The 26,129-nt window shown below is 42.2% G+C and overlaps 1 long non-coding RNA gene across 1 annotated transcript in view; it reads right to left on the bottom strand.

Annotated features, from left to right (window-relative positions):
- The window catches only part of LOC147029961 (uncharacterized), a 91,339-nt gene that overhangs the window by 60,492 nt on the left and 4,718 nt on the right, over nt 1-26,129 (bottom strand). Inside the window, exon 2 of the long non-coding RNA XR_015056149.1 lies at nt 4,508-4,581. This is a non-coding gene — a long non-coding RNA (uncharacterized LOC147029961). The remainder of the gene's footprint in view (nt 1-4,507; nt 4,582-26,129) is intronic.

Raw genomic sequence — 26,129 nt, 5'->3', positions numbered from 1 at the left:
ATCCAAATCCATCCACAACCTTTTGAGATATCGCCCTAAATATCGTTTTTTGTTTGATCTCTCAATGGTGAAGAATCACTTAAAATACCCTTTGTCGAAGTTTCAACAAAGCACAAAGCCCGAAGCATCAGCACATTTTCATCTTTCACGGCAGATAAATCAAGCATTTTCTTCTCGTTTTTGCACACTTTCTTAAGCTGTTGTTTACCCCCTAAAAATAAATGACTTGCTGTTACGTTTAATATCGTTTGGCATATCTTTTTCATATTATATTTTGGCTTGTCAAGTTATTTTCTTCACCAGCTTCTGTTTACTTACTCCTATACTGATGTGGGTCAGAATTAAGTTCTGCTATTTTGTACTTAATGAATGCTTTCTGCACATCCTTAATAACACTGCTTACCTTCTTGCTCAACCACCCTAGTTCCTTTCTGCCTCTACCTTTACACCTCACTGGAATATATGTACTCTGCACCCAACGTACTTCATCCTTGAAGGTTTCCCATTTCTCTGATGCATATTGCCCACTCATTAGCTATTTCTAATCTAGAACACCAAACTCTGTTCTGATAACTTCCTCAGATGCTCCCCAAACTCCACCTCTTCCACCATATTGGGATCAATGCTCAAAAAGCATTCAACAATGCACTCCCCCTTGTGGGCTTTTCTACAAATTGACATAAAAGCAATCCTTAACACAAATAAAATCCTCCTCGGTTCTGCCTTTTATCTGTTCCTGGATCCAATCTATCCTTGGCAAATTGTAATCCCCCATCATCAATACCCTTCCCTTTCCACATGCCTCTGAATTACTCATTAACTCTTATCTCCTACTTTTCTCTCATACCAGGAGCAATATAGATGCATCATATAAGTATCTTACCGTCCTTACAATTTCCAAATATCAATGCACACAAAATCCTCTACATTCGGTCCCTCCTTAATGTCATTTCTTATTCTCGATACAACATTGTCTTTAACCTAGATTGTGAAATCCCTCCTTCATTAAAATAGTCCGCAGTACTGCAAATGCAGAAAAAAACTATTTGGTGAATGTGGGTCAACTTTTGGAAAGTAAATACAGTAAAGGGTTCCATCCTGGCTAAGCTCTGTGGAGACGTCTCTTCATCACCATTCTCTCAACATTTTGATCTCCATCTACATCAAGTCCATTGGCACAATTTATTTGCAGGTAAGCAAATCATTTTCATCGCGTTATCATTTTTGTGTTTGCATTGTCATTGTTGCCGTGAGTTTTTTTTTTGTAAGCTCCAAATGGAATAGTACATAGTCGAGGCTTGTGAAAGAGCTCGTATACTGAATGGATCACGGACAAAACAAATAATGGACAAAAACAGGACACAAAACACACATGGATACATGAGGTGGACAAAATGGACACAAGAAGGAAACTCCAAGGAGGAAAAACTGGAAAATTGGAAGGAGGAGGGATTTGGATGGGGTTAACGAGGGTAGAAAATATCATGGTTTTGGATCGGGGACTATCTGAAATGGTAGTGAACAGCAGTCTCGAAGACCTGGAGGGAAGAATGAGATTGAAGATGTGGAAGTTGATTCCACAGGTAGGAAAAAAGAGAAACAAATGAGTGGTGAGCAGTGATCTTGGATTTAGGTCGTTTCAACGGGGGTTTGATGGTGGGCTCTGTCGGGGTGGGCTCTGTCGGAGAAATCGGGGGTGGGGGGGGTGAGGGGACAAAGCACGGAAAGAGCAAAGAGCAGAGGGTGCAGGACCAGTTGAAATGTAAAGTAACATAAGCAAAAGGGTATGGCTTTGAATTGCTATTTGTTAGAGAGAAGAAACAATATTTCCAAATTGGAAGTGGTGATAGTCAAATTGTTCAGAATGGTTTACATGAGACCCTATTTAAATTGTTGAAATACAATTGGTGGTTATTCAAATTAACCCGAGTCCACTGAAGTGGGAAAGAAACACAAAAGAGAGTAAATAATCAAAGTAAGTGACAAATGACAGAAGGAAAACCGCCATGCAAACGAAGCAGAACTGGAAAGGGTCTGTTGGTTTTGAAGGGGGGCAGGGAATGTAAAGAGAGAATGTTGAACGTTTACAGGAGCACAGCTGCCTGTGGATTCATTATTAATGGTGACTAAGTGGAACATCAAGTGGCGAAAGGCGCATCCGGGTCTCTTGCTGTAGTATCCCTCGCTTGCCCATTTGTGTTCAGAAGGCCAAAAAAGGTGAAAATTGAAACAGGCGGGCCAAGTGGGGAAGAGACGCAGATGAGAGAGGAGTGGGACATTGTCTATTATAACTCGCGCCACCTGCTAGCAATGCACAGAAAAAGGAAAACACTTGAGTTTGCTCCAACCACTCAATGGAGTTTTGCGCCATCCTTTATTCTGTTTGTGCGTTTGGAATCTCCAACTGACAGCCATTGCTTGTTTTCAAGGGGAACCATATTACACTCTTATTGTTTAATCATACAGATTATTGCCTGCATCCAGGCAACCCAAGCAATGTCTTAACCTTCACAGATCACTGGTTAAAGGCTATATTAACTCCTCATTGAGGAAAGTCGAGTCGAATCTAATTCAGTTCCTTGATTTTCAGGATCTGAAAACTGGAATTTAGTTAATTCATCAGAACACAGGCATTGTTTGGGAAAGGATATAGAAGGCTCTTTTTCATCCAGAAATGAACACAGTCAAATCAGTAATTTTATACCATGTGGGAGATTAGAGGATGTGAATATACCTTGACATGATTTGCAAGGGCTTCATTGGTCAATGGATGACAATTCAACATAGTAGATGGGATTTGAACATGGGATCCCACCACCATGAGCTCTGTCCTCTCAGAGCAGTGATTGAATATTATTCACACCTCTAAATATAAAGTCTAGCCCACTGTTGTACACCACTCCTTCCCAATTCCATATCTAGGTGATGCATGAGCATGACGTCATCACCGGGTGCTGAAGGAAGGGAGTATTCAGTTTTTACTCCGTTTTCTTATTATCTTGCCAAAACTAAGTTTTTGCAAGATATGTTAGTCAGCTTGTATGTTTTTATTTTTATTTTGTCTCTAATCACATATCGATCACTCTGCAGAGCACAGTCATCATTGGAAATTTTTGTAACTTCGCATATCAGAGTCGTATTGAGGTCCCTTTCAGCGCATAAAATTTTCAAGGTCAAAGGTCAAGGTCACTTTGTCGCAAATCAGGGGAGTCGACGAAACCCTTATTTTTTGAGTAATTTTGATCGAATCGTCTTCAAACTTCATGGGAATATAGTTCATGGTCTCGCGCTCAGCTGATTAATTTTTGGTGGCGATCGGCCTTGACCTTCATGGTTGGCGCTGGAAGCCGAAAGTTTTTGACCCCAAGGTCAATTTTTGACATCTTAGGTACCATATCGTGTAATACCTCAAATTGAACACCTCGATGAGTGCTTTCGAGATATGTCAAGCTTGAGACATTATGACGTCATTTGGTGACGTTATGAGGCAAACGCATATTTTTCATGGTTACTCTGTAGAACGATTCTCATCGGAATCTCTCGTAGGCAGATATTCCTCAAGGAGTCGCTCCTGGTGGATAGCAGCTCTGTTCACCTCATTGTGACCTTAAAGAAGTCACACGTGGTCACCTTTTGGCAAGATACGGGTCTTTTTATTTTCTTGTTTGTTAGTCCGGGCAGCCTGGTGTGTTGGCGCAGTGGTTAGGGCAGCGGCTTGGGATCCAAAAGGTCCTGAGTTCAAGCCCCGTTGGGCCACTGAATTAATACACCAGGGGGTTGACTCAGCCTGTCATCCTTCCGAGGTCGGCGAAATGAGTACCAGTGTACTGGGCCGGTGTATACCCCGGTTAAAAATAGGTGTACCATATCCCTGTGTCGTAAGAGGCGACCAGGGTTGCGTCAGGAAGGGCATCCGGCGTAAAACATGTGCCAAATCACTATGCGGATCATACGGAGGATCCGCTGTGGCGACCCCTAACGGGAGCAGCCGAAAGAAGAAGAAGAAGAAGAAGAGTTTGTTAGTCCAGGCGATATCTCAGCCATCCTTTGAGCTAGGAAGATGAAATTTGGGGACAAAAGTGAAGATGTGCTTTGGCAAAAAAAAAAAAAATTCTATTTTTTGATTAATCAATAAATTGATTAATTACTTAATTAGTATAGATTTATTAATTCCTGATTTATTTTCTTTCTCATCTGGAGAATATTTTTGGCACCCTTTGAGCAAGGAAGCTGATATTTGGACACGACAGTGAACAATGATTTGGTTATAAAGGGTATTTTTAAATTTATTGATTAATCACTAAATCAATCAATTATTGCACATCACTCCAAATCAGTCTCCAAATGCTGCATGGCAAGTCAGTATCATTTGTACATATTTGCCTCAGAAATACATTTGTACACATAATCTAAGTATCATTTGTACATATTTACCTCAGTACATTTGTACAAATAAACCAAGTATCGTTTGAACACTTTAATCTCAGTATCATTTGTACACATTCACCTCAGAAGTACACCGCTCCATCCCAATTCCATCTCCACATGCTGCACGGCGCCAATGTCACACTCGTTCATTATCTGTGGACAAAAAGCCATCATTCGTTATCTGTGTGCCAAGTTTGAACAAGATCGGTAAATGCATGTCTGAGAAATGGTTGAGGACTTGTTTGACACCGTTTTTTTTTTTTTTTTCCAACCAAAATGGCTGCCAGTCAGCCATTTTGGATCTGATGTCAAAAAAAAATGACATGCACATGAAACCATCATGTGTTGTGTTTGTGCCAAGAATGAATAAAATTGTTCCATACATGTCCAAGATATGGTTGCGGACGCAAGGACAAAAATTGAGACCAAATCCATAAGCCGCCTTTTCACATGAAGTCCAACGGGGCTCTCTCTCTATCGAGTGCAACCTGTGGTTGCTGGTTGCATCATTGATTGGGACGCGGCTATGCCGCTGATGCAGTGTCCCCCTTACCAGTACACTGGTGCTCATTTTGCCGACCTCAGAAGGATGACAGGCTGAGTCAACCTCCTGGTGTATTTTAATTCAGCGGCCAACGGGGCTTGAACTCAGGACCCTAGGATCCCAAGCTGCCACCCTAACCACAAAGCCAACACCAGGCTTAACGGGGGCTAATAATATTGGTATGTATTGTTTTTTGTAAGCATAAAACTTCAACATTACAACTTAAAAAAATTCAATCAATTTTAATTAACTGCATAAAACTTCAAACCAACTCAAAAAAATATAACGACAACCTTCGACATCACGTCGCCACCAGGATTCCTCCACCCACATTATTACATCATTATACATACTTGTACCAAGTTTCATTTAAATCTCTGAATCCAAATTTAAAATATTAAATCATTCTGGCTGCCAAACCATGCGTCCGATCAGGTTGAAATTTAAAACATGCTAGACGACCCGTGAACCCGTTGGGTTCCCATTGTGACAGCGGTTGATAAAAACATACAAGAATAGAGTTTTAGTAATATATAAATATTCCACATATCGACACGATCCTAACTGTGACATTTCACAGCGATTGATGAAGCGGTTCAAGAGAAAGATTTTACAAAGAATTTCGTTCAAACCAATATGGCTGCCAGAAAATGTGACCAATTAATTATTTGTGAACATCCTGGAATCCCCAAGGTTTGGAGAACATGTAAGTGAAGTTCCCCTCAATCTGTCAAACCGTTCTGGAGAAGAAGATTTTAAAGTGTTTATTCTTTTAAAAAATCATAGCTGCCAAACCATGTGACCTATAACGTCATAGGTGGAGAAGTTTTGTTCCTTATGGATAGGCGATCATACCTGCAATGTTTTGCCTCGATCTGTTCAGCTGTTACAGAGAAGAAGATTTTTAAAGGTTTTATGTTAAAAACAGCAGGGCTGCCGAACCACGTGACTGATGACGTCATCAATTTTTTTGCCAATTACAATTTAGCCCTATATGACACTCAGAATTCTCATACAGATCAGATAAAGTGTTTAACATATATAATTATGTCATAACAAAGCCACATCATAAAAAAGAAAATCACACTTGTTTCCCTTGGGGAGTACTTCACATGTGCCAAGTTTCAATTTTTTCCATCGAGTCGTTTCGGAGATACAAAGGTCCAAAGTTTTTCTTTTTTTCCACAATGGCTGCCACACCACGTGACCTATGACATCATAGTTATCACAGAAACATTCTACATGAGTCGTCGCATCTATGGCGAAAATTTAGTGAAATTTCTATGGTGAAAAAAAACCATGCCGCCTCGCTTTGATACAACCCCGCTTTGATTGAACACCTGACCCACGACGTCATCTTAATCAAATCAAATTCAGAATGGGTGGCCGATCATGTCTTTGGAGTTTTGCGTTGAACGGATAAGGTTTCTTTTTGTCCAACATGGCTGTGAGACCATGTGACCGATGATCTTGACATTTTCAGCAAATATTCCCCATGCTGAGTCGAACATATTTAAAAAAAACAATTATTTCTCTGAAACCACATAGTCTTTTGATGGGAGGCTTTGCAGTGCTGATCCATTACTGTTGTTGCAAATATTTTATTGAACAATGACCTGATCAGTCACATGATGTGGCAGCCACGTTGGTTGAAAGGAAATAAACAATTATTTAACTGAAACTGTTTAACCCATCAATACTATACTTTGCAGTTATGATCCACTGTGCTTGCTGCATCCATTTACTTAAAAATGACATAATCAGTCACGTGGTGTGGCAGCCACATTGGTTTGAAGGAAAATATTTTAAAAAGTATATTTCAGAAACCACTATAGCAATCGATGTGAAACTTTGCAGTTGTGATCCACTGCCCTTGCTCCATGTAACGCAACATGTTTCACATTGATCTGTTAAGCCGTTTTAAAGAAAACGGTTTTTTAATCTTTGGTTTTCAAACCAACATGGCTGCCAAACCATGAGACATATGGCATTGAAAATTTGGACTCTGCCCAAGATTTGGTGGAGGATCACATGTGTGAAGTTTTGTTTTGATTGGATATGGTTCGTGTTTCTCTCCCATATGGCTAGCACACCATGTGGCATACAAAATCATAATTTCCAAACTGTATGCAGCAATATTATGCCTGGCGTTGGCTTCATGATTAGGTTGGTTGGTGGGTATGGAATCCTAAGGTCATGAGTTCAAATCCTGCTCAGCTGTGGTTGATTCAGCCCGTAATCCTTCCAAGGTCAGCAAAATGAGTACCAGCTTGCTGGAATGATTGAGCCATTTGAGTATGCTGCATTGGAGTGGTGACCTGTCCAGAATTGTGCTTAATAGCCTATGAGACTGCTTAGGCAGTTCCAATGCTCTGCACAGAGTATGGTCCCAATGAATGGATGGTTGGATGTAACGATATTGTTAGATGATACTTTCTAAATTTTGCTTATATCGGCTAAGCGGTTCCAGAGAAAACATTATTTGATATTTTTCTTCAATATAATATGGCCGCTGAACCATGTGACTTACCAATTATTCTTTGTCTCCTTAGCATCCCCAAGGTATGGTGAATAGGTGTGTTGAGTTTCCCCTCAATCTGTCCAGCTGTTCTGAAGATTTTTGGAGCTTTAAGGATAAATCCAAGATGGCTGCCAGACCATGTGACCCATGACATCATAGTTATCAAACTTTATTCAACATGGCTAGTCAATCATTTACGTGCAGTTTCACTTCAATCGTCAAAGCAGTTCTGGAGAAGAAGATTTTTTCCATTATTTTTTTTAACAATATGGCTGCCAAACCACATGACTGATGACATCATAAAAAAATTCTGCTGACCAATATATCCCCAGATGAAATGCACAAATTTTAATATTGATCAAATGCAGCATTCTACGTGTCTAATTTTGACTGGGATACCACTTCATAAATGACGTCTTAGTCAAATAATTCGTATTCTCCATGCAGAGTAGTTGCCAGATGCCAAATTTCAATTTTTTCCATGGTGCGGTTTAGGAGATACAGAAGTCCAAAGTTTTTCCATTTTTCCAACATGGCTGCCACCCCCACGTGACTTATGATATCAAAATTATCATTTAAAAAAGTCTCCATGAGTTGTCGCATCTATGATGAAAATTTAGTGTCAATCGGATAAGCGGTTGCAGAGAAAAAGAGATAAAAATCGCGTGGATGTACATACGGACAACCTGAAAACATAATGCCACTGGTGACTTCGTCACCGGAGGCATAAAAAAAGAAAAGAAAATGTTTCAGCTTATGTACAACCAGCTATCATTGTCCAACAGCTTTATCAATGTTCAGTCATTCCTTGTTCAGACATCCCACATTTATCAATGGTTTTCTTTTGTTTTTTTACATTGCTCTAAGGCTCATGCAGGAGCTTGCACATACATCAAAGCAGGGCAAGGACACTAGTTTACTGAAGGATGAATTACCAGGACGTAGACGGCAAAGGACAAATTTGTGAACCGTTGAAAAGGTTGATTGAGCAGTATGCTCAAATTATTCCAACACACACCAAAAAGTAGAGCGAAAAGTACTACTGTATGTATCATGTATGCATGATCATATCCGTTATGCTTTTAGATTAAAAGATAAAAAAGATGAGCGTTTTTTGGAGTAATTATGACTTTCTTTCGAAGAACCTTTGGAATTCCTCATGTACTTGGGACTTGAGGCTGCATTACTCAAATAAGGAGCCACGGGTTCAAAGGAGAACACAAAAAAAACACCACAAAGCATTTTCTTTGAACTAGCCATTTCTGACAGGTCGTGCAGCGAGTGGTGATGAGACTCGATTTGTGCCCTGCTGCCTTGTCAAGTTAGGGAGTTTGATTCAGATATTTTAATGAGCCTTATATGGTCACAAATAAAGATCAGCAGAATGTTGACCTGATGAGCACACAAGGGCAAAATATAGTTTGACATCTATGCGTCTGTCTGTTCATGACTCGATGCTTTAATCTCAGTCTGCAAAGGCTTGAGTACCATACGGATGCCTCCAAGTTTGGAGGTGATGTGTTGGTATAATTTATATTCATTACATCAGTGTCTTGTCATCGAGTCGGTGTGCTTCTTTGGTTGAATTTAATATTCCTTACTGCAAACCTCTTGACTGGTGATCAGCAGGGCAAACACAATGTGCTCATATGGCAGGTGACACTTGTTGCTGGCAGGTCATGCAGCAAGCTTTGTGATGAGACAGCAAGGCACAAATCGAGTCCCAAGTCAGGAGGTTCGATGCAGATACACACACACACACACACACACACACACACACACACACACACACACACACACACACACACACACACACACACACACACACACACACACACACACACACACACACACACACACACACGGTGCGTTCAAAAGTATCCAACCTTAATTTTTCGTGCGTAAACAAATGAGGCTAGGGAGGCGTGGTTTGGTGGACGTATGGAGGCGATCCTAATCAGTATGCGTGAATATTTTCCCGCCTGCAGAAGCTGTCAGTCGCCGACAGACCGCCGATGAGTGAGGAAGTGTAAGTGAGCGCCGTCGGATTTTCGTTTTTGACAAAATGACGGAAAAACTTGAACAACGCTACTGCATCAATTTTTGTGTAAAGCTTGGCGATTCCCAAGTGGAAACGATCCGCAAGATTCAACAGGCCTTCGGGAACGAAGCATTGGACACCACACAGATAAAAGAGTGGGACAACCGCTTCAAAGATGGTCGCACATCAGTGGAAAGTGAAGCACGTTCTGGTAGGCCCTCAACATCCCGAAATGAGATCGTTATTGACCAAGTGAGGACCCTGCTGATGCAGGATCGTCGAATCACGATCAGAGAACTTGCAGACGAGGCGGGCGTCAGCATTGGATCCGTTCATTCCATTGTGACTGAGGATTTGGGCTTAAGGAGAATCTCAGCAAAGTTTGTGCCAAAGCTGCTAACGATCGAGCAGAAGCAACTCAATTTGGAGATCGCACAGGACATGCTGGAGACTGTGAACAGTGATCCCAACTTCAACACAGTGATCACTGGCGATGAGACCACAGTGATCCGTCATCTTGTCAAAAATGAAAATCCGACGGCGCTCACTTACACTTCCTCACTCATCGGCGGTCTGTCGGCGACTGACAGCTTCTGCAGGCGGGAAAATATTCACGCATACGAATTTGGATCGCCTACATACGTGCACCAAACCATGCCTCCCTAGCTTCATTTGTTTACGCACGAAAAATTAAGGTTGGATACTTTTTGAACACACCTCGTATAGAGACTTTGCAATATTGTAAAAAGCCATCCCCATAGTACACCTGCAACATTGGCACAGTTTTGACTACCCCTTTAATGGTTAAGGTCGTTGGCTTCGGATCTCAAGGTCCTGGAGTTCAAGCCCAAGCCATGCTAAAATAACACTCGGTTGGTTGACCCAGCCTGTCATTCCTCCGAAGTCAGCAAAATGAGTACTAGCTAACTGGTAAAAGTGAGCTAGTCGAGTGTCTTTTGTCGGAGTGGTGACCCGTCCATGATTGCTCCCCCTAGCTAATAAAACTGTCTCTGCAGCAATATGCGCCTGGCATCACGTGGTGGATCATGCATATGCACCGCCATCCCTGGTACTTGTATATCCCAAACACACCTTCTATACCCTTTCTCTTACTCCTACCAACTCCTAGACCCCTTTCTCTTTTCCCACCCTCCAACATTTACACCCATTCCCATTTTTATAACCCTTCACTCCCTCTCCTCTTTACATACATAATATGTAGATTGCCTCAATTGATAGCTCTCCAATAAGAATTAGCAAAGACCTTAATTAACAATGGACATCTGTTTCGTTCTTGTATAACACATTTATACTGACACAATGTGGTCGGATTGTCCTCAAGTCTTGTCTGATGCATAAAGACTCATGCACGTCTTTCATATTCAATAAGGTGTGATCTATGAGAGCAAATGCACAGCACCCACACGAGTTTTGAGGTTCAGCACAGAAAGCAAAAGCAGGTGGGTTCGTCTGATGTAGTACACAACGCGTGGCCATCTCTACAACACTGTAGCGTGCACTTTGCACGAGAGGCTTTATATCCAGAGAGCACGTTCTTCAGAACCTCTATAGTAGGCCCTGTCTTTGGAAATCTGGTGTTGGAGTGTCACCTGCTATGCCTTGAAGCAAGTCTCGCCTGCTCACCGACCAGGTGTTACTGGCTCTTATAACATCCTATGTATAGCTTAAGTCTGACAACAATAACAACGTCCTCATGATGATTTTATTCTACAGTGATCTAAGGCTCATAGACGAGCTCATGCATACATTACATGCAGGACAAGTGCATTACGAGACATTAATATAGTTTTACAAGAATTACCAGGACATGAGCAGGCAATGGACAAATCAACACAGTGTATGGGGTTTGAACCTTGGATGCCTCACAAGCAATAAAGTACTCAGATCGGAACACCAAACAAGGTAAGTCTCTTTTAACCTCATCATTCGATGCGCGCGTGCGCACACACACACACACACACACACACACACACACACACACACACACACACACACACACACACACACACACACACACACACACACTATATTATGAACGCCTTCTTCAATGAACAATTTATTTTTGTGGACAATCCATTATACCTTGGTGATTACATGCTGTCTCTTGTTGCTAAAACGGTTTGAGAAAATAAATCCCTGTAGTACGTGTGATGGGATTCTGTATTTCAGGCCAGGAACTTGCTGATCACCCTTCATCCATGCAACTCTTACCTTCGACATCAGTTTCGTGGGCAAGGGTGGACAGCAGGCGGGACAGCGGAGAGCCGGTTGAGCGTTGATTTATGAGCCCCACGACATTGCTGGCAAGAATTAGGGCGAGATTTGTTTAAATTTAATTTGGCAAACTCTGCAGCACTGCGCTAAACTAATTAAGGCACCGTGGGCGGGACACGAGCCGCTTGACCCCGAAGCCCGGTGGGCTTTGAGCAGCAGCTGCAGTGGGCTTGTGGTGCTTGGTGGTGAGCTGAGCCGATGGGATGGGTTCAGGGAGAAACAGCTGTGGAAGGAAGGTGGTGAAAGAGACGGACTGAGAAAGTTGGTGGAAAAGGAGCCATAGATTAGAAGGTGATGCAATCGGTGTAGGCTGGATGAATTCCTGTTACTATCTCACATCGTGCCACACAAGTGTGTGTGTGTGTGTGTGTGTGTGTGTGTGTGTGTGTGTGTGTGTGTGTGTGTGTGTGTGTGTGTGTGTGTGTGTGTGTGTGTGTGTGTGTGTGTGTGTGTGTGTGTGTGTGTGTGTGTGCGCGCGTCTGTGTGTGTGTCTGTGTCTAGCTAAAAACAGGTCAAAAACGATCACAAAAATAGTTCCGACGTTTCAACGCCAAAGAGAAAAATTTGTAGATCGACATTGAACAAATACTTCCTATGACCATCATATCAAACAGAAGGTTCAAAGACTTCGTTTTAATTGGCTAACAGCTGAACAGAATGAAGAAATAATTGCTGTAATTTCATCACCTTTAGTTTGCACTTGTATATCTCCAATATATGAATTATACAAGAGATTCTACATATAATAAGAATAATAATAATAATAATAATAATAATAATAATAATAATAACCAAGGGCATAATTACCTGCGCCACGAGAGGTGGACGACGGAGGTTATGTTTTCACCCCTGTCTGTCTGTGAGCAGGGTTTCTCAAAAGGTTATGAACGGATTCGGAAGAAATTTGATGGACAGGTTGGGTGTGCGATAAGGACAAATTGACTTGATTTTGGTAAAGATCCAGACATGATAAGTATTAAATATATATATATATATATATATATATATATATATATATATATATATATATATATATATATATATATATATATATATATATATATATATATATATAGTGATTCTTGACTGTTGAGAGATGGGGCCAAAAACGATATACAGCATGATATTTCAAAAAGTTGTGGATGAGTTGGGTAGGTGACAAGAACAAGCAGATTCGATTTTGGTTCAGGTGTGGATCCAGATCCGACCTATCAGTGGCATACAAAATGTAAACTGTTCAGCCTGGTGGATGTATGCGCTCTCCTGAGTGTCTTTGTAGTTAATTTTTGATATTATGTAAGAGATTCCTCCTCGGGAATCCTGGCAAAGCTTAAAGCACCATATTAAAGAGCAGGTTTTGGGTCGCTGATGACTTCACGTGATTTGATGGTTGTAATCACATTAATAATCATTGGGCAATTATTTTCTTACATTTGAAACTCAAAATATGCTAAAATTAACTTCTAAGTCAAAACTTTTGTCAGTGATCGAAAAACAGACCGGAATTTACCGAAGATGCTACGACGTCACGTTCTCCGAAAAACTTCATGAACATTCGGAAACAGCGTGTGAACAAAGGCGAGATGCGAATCAGAGTGATTTCAGTGGCGATGAAATTGAGTGTTTGCATTCCGATATTGCCGAGGACGAGTCGGAAGATGATGGGAATTTATACTATGGAGTTTCTGCCCCTGAGCCATATAAATTTGAGCCACTTGCAAGTGCCAGAAAACGGCCTATTTCGTGTACAAGTGGCAGGACTGACTGCCCAGCAGTTCACACTGACAGACTCCACCAGACAGATTGGTTTGTAGATTTTCATTTTCTTGTTCGATGCATAAAATAATGTAAAATTTGATTCGTCTGTGACTTGATATAATAATTTTTAACCCTCTTGTGACGAGTCACTCAAGAGTCAGAAATAGAATGAATCAATAATGGATCCAAATATATTATACACCATAGCCTTGGCGTTGAAGTCTTTCTGACAGCTGAGCTTGACCCCAGCGAAAGTGAACAGTTAGAACAAACCCAACTTTCAAAAGACTGTTGTGGCATATAAATACCAAAACATGTTTAGCCTCATTGGGAAATATTCTACCAAATTTAGAAAAAAAAGTGGAAAATTGATCAATTTTTTACAATTGAAATGAAATAGCCCAATTGGCTGATGCTGTTTAAAAAAGTCATTTAATCAACAATAAGTTGATTTGTTGAGAAATTTTTTCATCCTTGTGTTTTTCAGAAAGCTTATTTATGTGTTTTTCCATGTACTCTTTAAGAATACATTTCAATGTTTTTCTCACTTAAACTCAACAATTGATTCTGTGAGAGAGCAGTATCTGGAGAACTTGTGAAACAACTCATATTCACAGAGTGGTGATCAGAAGTGTTTATGCCTTCGTCATCCTCGGCTATGAAATGGTCACCACAAATGACAAGTCTATCCAAAGGGTCCTGTTTACCCGTTTTCTTTGGGGGAAAATTCGCCTGTTTTGTTTGTACAAATCTTATCCACTGCCGGCAAATGTTTGATTCCTTCAGGAATCGGTGGGAGCGATTACCCGTTTCCAGTCATTTTCGCAAAACATGACGACACACGTACGAGGCATGATGTACAAATATCCAAATAACTTTGTTCTCCAATAATTCAAAATAAAAAAAGGATAATATAGACAGTTGCAAGCTCAAAAAAAAGCGAAAGAACGGCCCGCTCAACTGGACATTTCTTCAATGAGCGAGTGAGCTTCCGCTTTATTTTGGAGAACGTGACGTCACCATCCATATATGGCACGCGGATGTTTGTTTCAACAGCCTCGAGAAATAACAACTTCAGAGTTAAATTTCATTAATTTTTCCAATAGTTAGGCAACGACAATAGTTTGCATCGAACTATTTAATGCACATATAATCATATTGATAAATTTTCAGAACATGTTTGGTGACCCGCAACCTCCTCTTTAATTGCATGAAAAATTGTTATTTTTTGGATAACTGTTGAACTCAGACATGCGTGTTCTGAAATTCTTCATCTCTAAACGTTTAAACATCACTGTCCTGTATGTTAAAGGTGTTTCAAAAATCTACAAATGCATTTCCTCCTCGTATGTAATTTATGGAACCTCGCTTTTGTAAAATATCCCATGAAACCACTTTTTTATGATGTCACCCACGCTCATCAGGTTGTAGAGAAATTAATTAGTTCACAAAGAGGTAGCGCAAGGGGAGTCAAACCAGACAAATGATGCTTTCACTGGTGATCCAACAGAAAGTACAGTATTTAGCCCGAGTGTGGTGAATGGCAAAAAACGGTAAAGGGGAGGGCACTATAGGAGGAGGTGGGGATGGGAAAGCAAAATAGGCGGGCTCCAAGTGAAGGTCAAAATTGGAATGAGACATGACCTTTGACCTGCCGTCTGTGAGTCAATTATCCAATCACGTCTCATTAGTGAGCTGTCGCGTGACATATGGCAGGAGGATGTACAAGTTGGACACATGAATCCTCGCCTTTGTCTTTCAATGACGGAAGGATTTGCCTCTCAATTCGGGGAGTGTGTGTGTGTGTGTGTGTGTGTACGTGTGTGTGTACGTGTGTGTGTACGTGTGTGTGTACGTGTGTGTGTACGTGTGGGTGTACGTGTGGGTGTACGTGTGTGTGTGTGTGTGTGTGTGTGTGTGTGTGTGTGTGTGTGTGTGTGTGTGTGTACGTGTGTGTGTACGTGTGTGTGTGTACGTGTGTGTGTACGTGTGGGTGTACGTGTGGGTGTACGTGTGGGTGTGGGTGTGTGTGTGTGTGTGTGTGTGTGTGTGTGTGTGTGTGTGTGTGTGTGTGTGTGTGTGTGTGTGTGTGTGTGTGTGTGTGTGTGTGTGTGTGTGTGTGTGTGTCTACTCTGTCCCATAACCTTGAAGATCATTGAGGTACCAATCTGCCGTTTATATGGGCAAATAGATATAGCAGTCCCAGCCTCCTCCATTGGTCAAACATTTGGCTAGTGGTGTGCAATTGCTTATCATTTTCAAAAGGTATCGTGGGATCTTTGAGATCCACCAACCAATGCTAGCAATTGGAATACGGTTTGACATCTATCGGAGGGATGGCACACGTTGTGGCAACGCCATGCCCGCAAAGCAACAATCTGACAGTTCAATTGTGTCACGAATCAAACCAGGACTAAGCAGCTCACTGGTAAATGTGCTTTCTCGGTAAATAACATATATGAATATCATATTGGGATAAATGTTAAGTGACAATTAATATTTCCCTGTAGGTATTAATTAAAGGTTTTGTTTTGAACAAAAGCCAGCCTCAGTGGTGTCATTGTTTCAGCATCCGCTCTGAGTCTGGTCGGTGGTTTGAACCCCATCCGAGTTATACCAAAGAATTTTAAAATTGTATGTGTTGCTTCTTTGCTTGACGCTCAGCATTAAAAAAAAAAGATAAAGCATGGACAATCGACCAGAGGCTGGTAATAATAGCGCAGACTGAATTCAAGACACGCCAAGTTATATATTTTTCATTTTATTGTTCCGTGACTTCATTGCTCTTGTCCCATTTGTCCATAAAACTATCAAGCCAGGAAAATATTTTTCAGATTGCTTCTTCAGCTACATCTTGGCTACGAGTCAGTTCCTCATTGTCAGTGAATCAGCGGCCGTGCAGGTGGGACTTCAAATGTTAAAACAGGTAATAGTTACTGGGTGGTAGATGTGGCTGTATGATCAGGCATTGCTTAAAACCAGTCACAGTGGTGGTTTGGGCAACATATGCCTGTGCACAGCCTTGTTGGCATGAAGGAGAAGCACACCTCTGATCAACATCCCTTGGCAATGTCCTTGATGGCCTGTCAGTTTTTGTATGAGGCCAGAGTGTGATTGTGGATTTGTTTGGCAAATAATGAATCAGGAGTATTTCCAAGGTATCCCAGAAAACTGAGGCCATGATCTTGCGAGCTGAGGGTTGGGTGTGAAATGTCTTGCATGGTGGTAATCCATTGTGCTTCCATTGCAGGGATTCAAATTTGGTTTCAAGATCCCAAGTTTGAAGCCAAATTTCATCTCCAGTTAACAGACAATCACCGATTCTGATGTACCATACCGATTCTGATGTCTTATTCTGATTCTAATTCTGACGTACCATACTCTGTTTCAGAGCGTTGGTGCTGCTGAAGCAGTTTCTTGGCATGTGTTATGCTGGCTGGTTTGCCATTGCCTTCTCAGCAGTACAAGTAGGATACAATATTGTGTAGGACCTTCATTTGTTTTGTGTACAAGTGTACAAAATATTGTGTACAAGTAGGATACAGTACAAGTCATAGTGTAGGCTCGCAGGATCACTTGGGTACAAAAAAAAAAAAAAAAAAAAAAAAAAAGAGTGAAGAAATCATTGCTTATTGAGGTGTTATTACCAGTGATTTTGGACTAAACGATGCAGAAACCAAGACCTCAAGAATGAAGTGAGAAGATCCTGGAAGCTGAAGAATGCCAAAGTTGTACCAGTGATAGCTGGACCTACAGGAATGAAGACAAAGAACCTCACAGAGATATTTAACGTAGGGGTAGTACCCCTGGGCGCTCACGTGGTCGTGGCTGGATACTACAATCAGGCAACCACTGGTAGGCATGGATGACCCACAAAATATATAATGGAGAAGAAAGTAAATACCTGTGGATTTTTTTTTAATGCCATGAACAAACCTTGGTGCATCACGGGTGATAAAGGTTGTGGTCAAGTTTCATCAGAATTGCGTGTAGTTTCTGAGAAGAAAGCAAATGCATATTTTGGGGGGGGGGGGCAAACCCCCTCTCCCCATAGGCCCTCCTAGATGCCAATTTTTTTATGTCGTCAACAAACTTTAGTACATCATGGGTGGTGAAGATGGTGGTCAAGTTTCAACGGAATTGTTTTTGTAGTTTTGGAGAAGAAAGCAAATACATATTTTGGGGGGCAACGCCCCTTAGAGCCAGATTTTTCTAATGTCATGAACAAACTTTGGAACGTCATGGGTGATGAAGGTTGTCGTGAAGTTTCATCGGAATTGTGTGTATCGTTTGAGAAGAAAGCAAATATCTCTTTGGGGAGGTAACCCCCCCCCCCCACCCCTTCCCGTAAACTCCCTCTCTAGACACCTTCAAACCCCGGTTTTTTTTATACTATCAGCGGTGATGAAGGTTGTGGTCAAATTTCATTGAAATCGTATGTGTCGTTTCTGAGAAGAAGTTGCAAGTATTTGTGGACGGACGGACGGACGGACGGACGAAGTGCCATCCCATAAGCTTCCCGGAACTACAGGGTAGCCATAAAGTCCGAGGATAATATTATGTCATTCTGTTACAGTTCGAAGATGTCCTTGACGAAAGTCAAACGCGTTGAGGTGATACTGCTGAGTGGACACGAGAACTGGCCATATCGAGGGAAAGCACGCTCACCAGACTGAATCCCCTTGATTACTTCTTCTGGGGTATGCTGAAGGTGCAGGTTTATTCAGTGAAAATCATAGACACGAATCATGGATGCATGTGTAGAGATTGATGGAAATGCTACATTAATGCACTGCACTCATTACAATTTTGCACAGCGCATTGAACCGTGCATTTCTCATGACGGGAAACACAATGAACATGTCATGTCATTGAACATATCATGTATCGTATTGTATTGTCAATAAACCATTTATGTACATTCGCCGGTTTCCAGACTCTATGGCCATCCTGTACTTTATAGGCGAGCTAAAAACCATCCCTGGGAATATTATAACAAACGAACTACATTTGGAAGCTTGTCCTGGGCTCAGCGACGATCCTTGAGAGCCCTCGGCACAAAACTTCACAGCTTGGTCCATGAATCGTGACCCCTTACGGAAATGAAGGTGGATATTTTGAGCCTGCCCTGGGAGGACTCCATTCCACATTCTGAAACCCACATATGGAGATAGCAATCAACGACATACACACACACACACACACACACACACACACACACACACACACACACACACACACACACACACACACACACACACACACACACACACACACACACACACACACACACACACACACACAGTCGATATCGGCATTTTTTGGGGTCTCAGCAGGTTGGAGTCAGTATGATTACCGACTACAGTACGTACTGTATACAACCCAGAAACCTTGAGTAGCTTTCACCGAAAAACGTCACATTTATATCGACGTTTCCAGGATAGGATCACAAACATTATTCTTTATAAACAGCTGCATGTGACGGATGGAAAAAATAATTGGCTCGGTCATTTATACAACACGTTAATATGACAAACGGCTCAGAAATCTGGCATTATCAAATATATTTTGCTTTGAAACTCACAAAGGGAAACATATAACCTTTGTTAAGCAAATCCGATAACCAAATGCTTGAGAAACAAGAGCGAGGACAAAGGAAAACCTGAGAGAACCTCGGGATGAAACTTTGCCACGACGGCACCCGTAAAAAGCATCGCATGTCCACACACCCACGGAGAGTCCGTACAGATCCAAATATACCACGTCCATGTGTGCTGTATATGTACCTCTACTTGGTAGTAACGGTCAACTGTACATCCCGATCAGGACAAGAACTGCACTGTACAGCTCGGTAAGTGGCTGAAGCATTCAAGCACTCCAACGGAACACGCCTGACTTGGCAAGCGATTACCAATTGCCCGTGATAAAACGATGCACTTGGAAACGCCCGTGCAATGTCCGAATTGGACAAATCAACACTTTTTGGGGAAGTCAGAACTGCTGATACTTTCAAACCTGGAGCTTACATCCAGGCCAAAAACATGGCGGCTTCAGACCCCAGCGAGGTTACCCAGGAAACGCCTTAAGACCCCAGACAGTGAGGTGGCCGAGGATCGCCTGATGAAGAGTATAATTAAATAAGGCTGTGAATAGACTTCTAAAAGGTGTGTTTTAACAAAAGGGGTGTTTTAATTAACACAAACACCCAATTTTCACTCTTGCACTTCCTTAGAGTTTTCTTAGCACGCATGCAAAGTTTCAGGGTTTTATAGTTTTTGAGTTATGGAGAAGACACACACACATTGCTTTTCTTCATACAAGATGATATACATACATATACATATATATATATATATATATATATATATATATATATATATTATATATATATATATATTATAGATATGTATACTCCTCCAATGCTCTACCAGCCAAAGAAAACTGCATAAAGCAACCAAGAAAAGCTACACAAGGAAAGCCCTTTGCCGTTTCAAGCTCGAGCTGAGTTCCTCTACAACTGCAGACATTCACAAGTCGTACATATATGAGAATCCCAATGCTGCCTGCCCCTCTCAGCCATCAGACCGGTTTCATCGCTTGTTGGTGAGTCATCAGTGACAGCGTAGACAAACACACAACCGAGGCTCCCAACATGTACCATGTGCAATTATTTCCATAACTATCAAAATAAAAATAACAAGACCCAATCACGTGTCTCACCCATGATTGCAGGACAAAACCAATAAGCTCTCATCAAAACAATTACCACAGGTGGCTAGGATTATCAAATAAATTAACCCTTCCCATGCTCTTCGAGCCAAAAAGCTGCATAAAACAACCATGAAAAGTGACACAAGGTAAGCACTTTGCTCTTTTACTTCACCTTCTGAGAAACATAAAAATAGGACCACTGGACCTGTAACATATCTGGACCTTGGCCCAATGTTGTAAGCCAAATTTGGAAGCATTCTGACTGGTGTGTCTGGAGAAGAAGATTTTTAAAGGAATTTTACACGACCGCCATTTTGACACACTTCTGGTCACATCATTGGCATGACCTATGCAATTTACCATCAGGACCATGTCCTTATGTTGTAACCCAATTTTGGTATCATTCTGACCAGTAGGTCTGGAGAAGATTATTGAAGGAAGTTACTAAATCCATTTTGACCGACTGAAAGTCAAGTGACCGGAACGAGCTTTGCAATCCCCACTACCAGTCAGGAGAGGAATATTGCAGCCAAATGTCGGCTGGATCAGCCCAGCGATTTGGCTGGAGAAGTCAAAATAGGAGACTGACAGACGATGCATGATGACAACACCTTATCTGGAATTCCAATTCCAGATGAGCTAAAAAATAGGACCACTGAACCTGTAGCTTATCTGGGCCCTGGCCTAATATTGTAAACCAAATTTGGTAGCGTTCTGCCTGGTGGGTCTGGAGAAGAATATTTTTGAAGGAATTTAGGCGACCACCATTTTGACACACTTCAGGTCACATGATCAGCATGACCTCCACAATTTAACCTCAGGACCCTGTCCTAATGTTGTAACCCAAATTTGGTAGCATTCTGACTGATGGGTCTGGAGAAGATTTTTTAAAAGGAATTTACTAAGTCCGCCATTTTGACATACTTAAAGTCACGTGACCGGAACAAGCTTTGCAATCCCCGTTACCAATCAGGAGTGGTACCTTACTCCCAAATTTCAGCTGAATCGGACCAGCGGTTAAGCTGGAGAAGTCGAAATAGGAGAAGGACAGACGGATGGACACGGATGGATGGATGGTGCATGATGAAAACACCTTATCTGGAATTCCAATTCCAGATAAGCTGAAAATCAGAATGACTACAAGCTAATCAACAGAAGATCGAGAAGTGCTGCCAGGTGCAGACTGTGGAACAAATAATTAACTCCTTGTAGCAAAGCTATGAGGCAAAGCTACCAGTTTACCATTTTTCATGATTTCTGGCTGGAGTGAGTGAAGTCATTGGTTGATGCTGCTTCCTGCCATGTGGTTCTGCAGGCCTCATCGACTCTAGACTTAAGTTCGGCAGTAGTAGCGCTCACCTTTTCAGTGTTAGTGGCAGTCACTTGACTGTGTTGTGAAAGCGCTCACATTCAGGATCCCATCCAGAAATGTTTACTTTCTAATGGCCACAAGGAATACACCTCTTGGAAATTGCCATGATAGATTGGCAAAAGGCAGCATATCTGACGTCAACATCCTCAGGGTCAGGAACATGGAGCAAGTCTAGTGCTTTTGTTGTAAGGTCATAGTACACCTCACAATCAACTTTGCTGAAGTCCCAGCACTTATCAGGTCAGGTAGGAATGGGAGCAACTGGGGGAGCTTACTTGATGAGAACAAGGTGGTGCTGAGAGTTTTGGAAGCATTCTAACACAGTCCTTTGAGGGGTTGGTGAGGAGTTACCATTCCACCAGGCCAGATCAGGGTTGGTGTGGGTACCCCAGTGGCTTCAGTAGAAAGTCGTAGGTTCTCGTCTATCAAAACTAAACTGCAGGTAATATCTGGAGAATTACATAATGTTTCACTGTCAGTTGATGAGTTTAGTTTTAGCCACATTCAATATATGAGTTGTTGAAATTTCTGACAGTGAGTACTGGAGAGGTAACTAGAGGTAGATCCTTGCTGTAGAGCGGGAGTGGGGCGAGGGGTGGGGGGGTTATACACATTGGAAACATCAAGGCCCTGAACACAAATTGTGTGCCACTGGAGTTCAGCATCTAGCTGTGATGTAGACACAACTTTTTGTCAGTGACTGGAGATGTCACATAAGTTGTGAGGCAGTGACATCGACTGGGGTGAAAGAACCCAGTCGATAGCCTGAGAGAGAGAGAGAGCTCTTCTTTCATCACATATGTGGACTTCATGGAGAAGGATGCTGAGCGAGGACGACACCTCAGCACCACTCCGACACACTCTCCCGAAATCTGACCTGGGAATGTCACCCCGTGGTTTCCCTCCTATCATCAAAGATTGTGGGTTTCCGAAGGCTTTGCCCCAATCGTGTCATCAGGTGAGCTGCCCTGCGAAGGGAAGTTGCACAGGAGGTACGCCCACAGAATGGGTTTTCAGATTTTTTTATGCTTCTGGAATGTTTTGCGGAATGAAGGGTTTTATGGTGGCCAGAGTGCAAATCCTGCCACCAACCTCCTAATAAGAAGTAACCCAACTGCAGGAGAACGCCCACAGACACAGTTGGGCACTAGATACGGATGGCCGTTGGCTCACAAGGAGCTCCTCCGCCCTTTGACTGTGGATGCTGTGTCAAAGTGGACGCAGCGACACGATGCTCGAGCGCATGCTCCCATACCTGACCCTGACCTGATGATGAGCACATCATGAGATGAGGCTATTTTAAGCAGCACTTCTTTTTTATCCGGAGTCAGCCCCTCCACATTAAATTGGAAGATACCAGGAGCACAGGCATTCATGGTACCACAGTCGCAAGAGAGTTATGAATATCTCACAATCATAAAGAGCATCATGTAGTAACGTAGATCTTAACACAGAGAATGCCAGGATGACAAACTGTCGGTCAACTAAAAGTCTTGCAAGGTGAACCACGAGTTGGTCAGTTGTCATGTCATGTCTCTTAGGGTTTCACTTTTTATTTAATGAGCTTAGAACGGTCACAAATAAACGATTTGGCAGTATGTCATCTTGATGAGCCCATAATAATGGTGAAACCTGGATCAGCAGCTTTGCTTTCGTTTATTTGTGACCATAAAGCTCAGTCTTCAAAGACCTGAGTGACACAGACTCCATCCTAGTTTGGAGGTTGATGGTTTGGCATAATTTATGTGCAGACTTCAGCATCATGTCGCATTTAGGGTTTGAGTTGCTCCTTTTGTTTCATTTATCCCTCCTGGCTGCAACCTCACCTCCTAACTGGTGCTCAGCAAGGCAGAGCAGAGACAATGCATTTGTGTGGCAGACGATGCTCGTTACTAACAGGTCATGCAGCATTTGCTGTTATGGGACTCGATCTGTGCCTTGCTGCGACATCAAGTTATGGAAACAGTGACCTCAACAATTTACATGAACATGTTGGAAGGATTTGCCTTCCCACAGATTGAAGACCTGCAACCCGATTTCATTTTTCAACAGGACAGTGCTCCCCTTCATTGGGCCTTAGTCGTTTGAGCCGTTCTAAATGAAAAATTTCCAGGTCGCTGGATTGGACGAGACGGACCAACCGCCTGCCCCCCACGAGCATCAGATATAACCCCCTTGATTATTTTTCTGTGGGTGTTTGTCAAAGATGTTGGCTCGAACACCAAGGTGCCAAACCTGCCGGATCTTCGTTCTCGGATCACAGCTGCATGCGCACTGGCGGATGCAAACATGCTGAGCTGAACATGGCAAGAACTCGTGTGCCTTGATGCCCTGCGTGCGACAAACGGAGCTCACCTTGAAGTGTATTGATGGTGTGTACAAAACTTTATGAGCTTCTGTATCATGTAAACCAAAGGGTATCGTTAAATCACTTGTGGTTCGAAATACAGTTTATCAACAACCAAAGTTGTCCAGGTCTTCTTGGAACACCCTGTACTTTATCTACACCGCTATCTACATACCACCTTGAATTATATATTTATTTATATGCACTTGACCATATCCACTACTTTCATAATTATTTAGTCAATTAGTTGTTTCAATGTAAAAATCGACACATCCCATTTTTGAGGTGCACTTCGGGGTTGTGTCATCGTTGAAGACTTGCATCCTTGTTAAGCCCCATGTATATCTCTATAGCATACGCACAAGTTATGTCAGAGCGAGTGAGTGACTCATTCAGAGATGATTTTTGCGCTTGCTTGCGCCACATTGAACAAATTCACAATTGCCGTTATAATAACTGCATGTGGAGCTGGCAAGCAGTGAATAATGAAATGCAAAAGGTGTTGGACTATTGGAATGGTGAAAGAGTTTCAACAAAATAATTTTCACAGCTGAGGGTCACAAGGGACCAACGAGGACGTTCAGACGTCCCTTCTGCTGCTCGTTCGAGGCAGACAAGAGAGTTAGTTCCGCTTGTTGCTTCGCCGATGTACATTGTCGCTTGTACATCCCTTTTCGTTAAAATCAATGGAATTCTCCAGCTTTCCGCGTCATGAAACACAACCTTCATTGGCAATGCATTCGCCCATACGTTATGGAGCTGCTTCATAACGCGTTCGATCACTCCTCGAGCTGGCAATGCACAAGAGTTGTGATGGTGACTCAGACACAAAATCCCAACACACATGTACACGCATAGGCATACACCTGTACTTGTACATACACACACACGACACAAAAATAAGCTACATATGTGTTTCAGAATTCAAGGTATATATTTTGCTTCCTTGCTTGACTTTCAGCATTTAAAAGGATAAGAGCACGGACAATCCCCATAAGATTCAAACCAAGTATATCCCAGCAAACTGTGTTAAAGCGGTTGACCGATTCTATCATCCTGGGCCGGATTACGGGTCTGTCTGCCACAATACAGTGTCGAGTAGACCACCGAGCTAGTTGATATGTCACACTCATTGGTGCCATATGCCCAATCTTGAACAGCAGCAAAGCAGAGCCGCGAGGCATCGGCATGGCCACGTTATGGGTGCTGATCGCCAAAATCCAATCTGTCCTTTAATGGAAGTGTACAATTATAGAAGCGATCAGAACCAACCAAATTCATCCGAGACCAAGTCATAGTGAAGTGTATTTATTTGAAAGGAAACAGGGCGGGAACATAATTATAAACAACACACCAAAACACTCTTTAGACAATTACCCTTAACCCCGACCAAATACACACCCACAAGTTGAGGAACAATGGAAGATCCTAATCTATCTAATCACTTAACGGGCCCATTCACACCTCAGGAGATAGACCAGGGAGATTGACAGGACCAAAATACTGTTAGGTGCCTCTACAAGATGCAGATCAGTTACAAGTGGAGAAGCAGCCTCGCAAGAAAAACAGTTTATGCTGCAAACACGATGCCAGCATGAGGGGGGAGAGGGGGAGTGGGCACAGCTTGCGGTGGAGGCATGTTCCATAAGCTTCCAACCAAAGTGTGCCATGCCATGTAGAATACTTAGGTCACGTGCAGGCTCTGTGGAAAAGTTTCGGTGCATGTCCTTCCCCCGACAGCTCACAACCCACCTTTATAGCTTCTGCCCCCACCTGCATTAGTGATACACTTAACCCCTCCCCATTCAGCCACCATTGGTCCAGGGCCCAGTCTGGGGGTTGGGCAAATACTTCCATGAACTGTCGATCAATGCCTTTGGCATGTTTTCCGTGATGGTGGCTTTCCCGCCTGATAGCCTGTCAGAGTGCTTGAAAGACCATAAAGACAGACACCAAAGGTAAGAACATTAAAAAAGGGATCAAGGGATGGCATGTGAAGCACACACATGTAATGCAGGTTGATTACAGCTTTCTACAAATAAAACAGTGCATATCCCATATCACAATTAAATTACATCATGCTTATGCTAATACATGCAATATGGAAGATAA

The sequence above is a fragment of the Eptatretus burgeri genome, chromosome 3, assembly GCF_056783735.1.
Source record: "Eptatretus burgeri isolate ZD-2024b chromosome 3, Ebu_testis_v1, whole genome shotgun sequence".
NCBI lineage: Eukaryota > Metazoa > Chordata > Myxini > Myxiniformes > Myxinidae > Eptatretus > Eptatretus burgeri.
This window is presented reverse-complemented; position numbering and strand designations above follow the sequence as displayed.